Below are 4,290 nucleotides of genomic sequence, written 5' to 3' on the forward strand. Positions count from 1 at the left end.
AGTAAATGAAGTTTACCAGCAGGAATTGAATCAAAAACTGCCTGAAACCTGATTCAGACATTAACCTATGCAAAATTGTATGCAATATGTATTAGATGCATCATATGTAAAAATAAGCGAATGGGGAGGAGAAGGAGGAGAAATAGCTTCCTAGATTTTAAAAAAATAGCATACTGTATATGGTAAATTATTGCTAAAGGCAAATTCAAATCTTGAAAAACTCGAAGTTTATTTCAATTATTTGTGACCAAAGTATTAAAAAAAGATGGTTAAATTCAGGAAATTTTAGGAATCTGGATTGGATTAATAGTGTGGTGTGGACGTGAATTTTTCATGAACAATTCTGCAGCTGCAAATCAGCTCTTTTGCAGAGGATGATCCATAAGCCACAAAAGCATGCATCTTCCTCCCCTCAATTTGCATCCCTTTCCAAGCATTGGAAAAGGAGAGTGCATGCTCCTGTCATCTATTGCAAAAGGATTGACTTAGAAATTGTTCATCAAAAATACAAAAACAAATAAAACAGATAGATGAGGGATTGTGGCACAAATTTCAGCTATTGTCATCTTTGAATACCACTAAACCTTGTTGGGGGGGGGGAGGATTTCTCCCTCTTTTTCTTCCCTGTTCCTAGTTATCTCCTTATAGTACAGAGCGCCCAGTGAGGCTTCTGGTTCCAAATCCAATCCTGGTAGTGAGATCTGTACTTAAAGAATTTTGTACCCCGTGAATAAAAGTGAGACTTTGAGACTAAGACACAAACAGATGGAGATTTACTCCAATTTAGTAAATCCTATGAGATTAAATGAGACATTTTCTGGCTTCTGGTGCATCCATTTATGTATCCCAGGCCAATCTGCTAATTTGAAAACTCAGTTGGTTTAGGTAGTGTCTACACAGCACACTAAGACACTCTTGGCAGAATCAGAATAACAAACAAACTCTCTCTCCCTGAAAATTAAGCTGTATAATACTCAAATCCAGTCAAATAGTTTTTGCACGTGAGACATCCCTCCCTCATACTTAATTAAATAACTATCATTTTGCTTAGTTTTCATGGCAAAAGAAATTTGCTACCCAAATCTGTTGTGTAAACCTATGCAGTGGTACCACTGGCCCATAGTAATTCCATAAATGAGCCAGTACAGGCTTAATAAATTACCTTCTGCTTTACAGTTCCAGAGGTTGGAATATAAGAAATGATTTATTCATCTTTTACGGAATATGAAGTGTACCCTTCATCATAAAAAAGCAAAATAATTTGAGAGTCTGATTAAATAATTTATATAATCAAACCATTTTCCTAGTTTAGAACAAACTGGTCACTAAGTAGAAATGCTCATTAAATAGTAAACAAAGTATTTCCACTAAACCTCCCTAAAATAGGAAAGCAAAAAAGAGAAGATTGCTTTGAAAAAAAAAAGGTCTGATCATCGACTATCTTATAAATTTACATTTGCTCTCAAAATTGAATGTAGGGATGAAAATGGTTAAGAAAGTGACCACAAATGACAGGATACTAAATGATTAGACAAATTCAACGACATTACCTGAAGTAATAAAATTGCCTCAGCTGAGAGATAGAGAAATAGATTTTATATGACTGCCCAACTCAAACAGTGTGACTTACAAGAGACTTTCAAGAAACAACCATGACAAAAATAATACCAGATAACAACAACAATATGTTGAAAATAAGGGAGTCTCAGCAATATTTTAAAGTTGTTAACTTTATCCCTCTGGCAGCACAGATGTGTCCCTTGTTAAGATTTTACCATATTATTTTGCCCTCCTCCAGTGGTCCCATTTTTTTAGGTTTCTGGGACCTGCCACAACAAGATACAAGTGGCATTTCTGAATGAGAGGGTTCTTGAACAATTCCACTTTTTTTTTTTGGCAGATTTTTGTATAAAATGTATACTTTCCTACTTTTTTTTCTATCTTTTTTCTTACCAGATATTTTTAACAAAGAAAGATACAGTGGAATTTTGACTTGGCAGAATTCCTTTTGAAATTATTACTTCTCTAACTTTTAGCCATGTTGGATGGGAATTCTGGGAATTACATCCCAGAATACTCAGGCACTAGATTGAGGAAAGGCTGATTGTTGAACAGGACCCAACTATATCAAGTATCACTCTGTTATTCTCCTTAGATAGGAGGGTTTTTTTTCTGAATTCAAAATTAGAATTAAGGGAAGTCATGAGCTGTTTCAGTTCATTTGATTCATTCAGTTATATTTCTACAAACCTTAGGAAAAATATTTAACGGCTAAGGATTTTGGAAGTCTGGGTGACACCAGATTGCTTGTTTGGTGTCAAAGCTATATTTCATTTGTTTTTTCCTTCTTTTATAGTTCAAATAAGTTTGTCCTCCCCTCTAAATATATGCTGAATATTCAGACTTCCAGTAAAATTGGAGCAAATATTTTTATAATTGGTATTTGACATCTATTCTGTTTTTTCTTTTCTACTGAAATCAATGTTTAGTAAATATTTTATTTAGGAAATATTTATTTAATTTAATAGGGGTTTTAGAAAAAGAATATTCAGAATAGAACATCTCAGTGTCAAAATTTCTACATGATGTGAGGAGATACAAATGTCGAAATACTGATGTCAGCCTCTTAAATTGCTTGACTTAAAATGATTTCTGGAAAGCAACAGAATTTTATATTTTACAATAATTATTATAATAACTTATAACTTTATTTTTAAAACATTGCCTGGATGCATCAGGAGGATTAAGTATCATTTAAAATATAGTTCACATCAACCTTTCAAGAATTATTTTAAAAAATATAACATTAAGATACTATTATTTCTGTTATGAAATATTGTAATAACGCAAGTATTATCACCTCATTAAAAAAAATCCAAGGATGTTTATTTTTTGAAATAGGTAGTATTTTTAAAAGCAAGGCTTTGTTTCATTTTAATCCCACCAGAGCCCTTTGATTGTAGATTCAAATTATTTCCAGTTTGCAATTCATCATGAACAGTCATTTTATTTCACAACCTAATTCTACATTTGTTTACTTGGAAGTAAATTAGAGAGATATTTAGAATCCCAGGTAATTATCTTCTGTTTGCATACATAAGTGGGTTAGCTCACCTATCTTTCTAAAGCTGCTAGGAAGAATCATGTGATTTAAAGTCTTAGTCCAGCATCCTGATTTCTGTCAAATGTGTGCTGGGCTCTTTCGCTTGAAGTACCTGGGGAAGCTGAATGGTGATGAAAATCTCAGTAAGTTCGAGATATACTGAGATTTAAGCTTATTTTGTGCAAAAAATATCATGATCAAAGGACTGGCATTTACAATACTTGTGGACGCCTGGTTTCTGATCTTAATTCTCTTGGTTTCAGGAATGCTACCCAATTCTCTAAAGGTTTGCTGAAAAACAAGTCTCACTAGTTGCAGTCAAACTTACTTTCAGATGAATGAATGTAATAGGCTGCAGCATTAATCCTGTAAAATTACTCCAAGAACTACATGCAAGTTAGATTGAAAACTTACATCACTCTTTCTCCCAGAATAATTTCTATGCCCTGGTTTATAATTCTGGGATTAGGTTTACTCCAGAATTTTGCTCCTCATTGATTCATTGCAGTTTCCTTCTGACTCATTCATTGAGGTTTTTTTTTCTTATGAAAATCTTCTAGATAGATAGATAGATAAATTGGATAGATTAGATAGATTAATGGATAGATAGGTGATAGATAAATAGAAAGACAAACAGAATGATAGATGATAGATGGAAGAGAGAGAGGAGGGGAGAGGGAGAGAGGGGGGAGGGAGGGAAGGAGTCAATAGATACATACACTTTCAAATAAGAAAATTAAAAAAATTCTGTACCCCTATGAATCTTCGACTTCGTCATACTTTCTCTGCCTGCTTTCCATATATCTGTGGCATTTCAAAAATCATCTTTTTGAATCCAACAGTTACATTGCAGTCCAACATATTGGATCACACTGAGAAGAAAGGCTATTCTACATATTCTCCAATAATTTTTACTTTGAATACTTAGACATTATAAAAAGCGTGCATAGCTTTGTAAACTTTCATCTAGGAACATTGTTGTTAGAGGCAAATTTTGGAAAGTATGGATTAGAGCAAGCCTTCTTAATAAAATGCTGATCCTTCTTATGCTATGCACAAGTATTTTGGGCAGTGATTGTCAAATATCTGATTTTCAGATTTAAGTATTTCCCTATTAAATTAAACCTGAACTGCCAGGTGGATATATGTGTATGACAGATTATAACAGTGGCAAGATGAAATTAATT

The sequence above is a fragment of the Ahaetulla prasina genome, chromosome 4 (assembly GCF_028640845.1).
Source record: "Ahaetulla prasina isolate Xishuangbanna chromosome 4, ASM2864084v1, whole genome shotgun sequence".
NCBI lineage: Eukaryota > Metazoa > Chordata > Lepidosauria > Squamata > Colubridae > Ahaetulla > Ahaetulla prasina.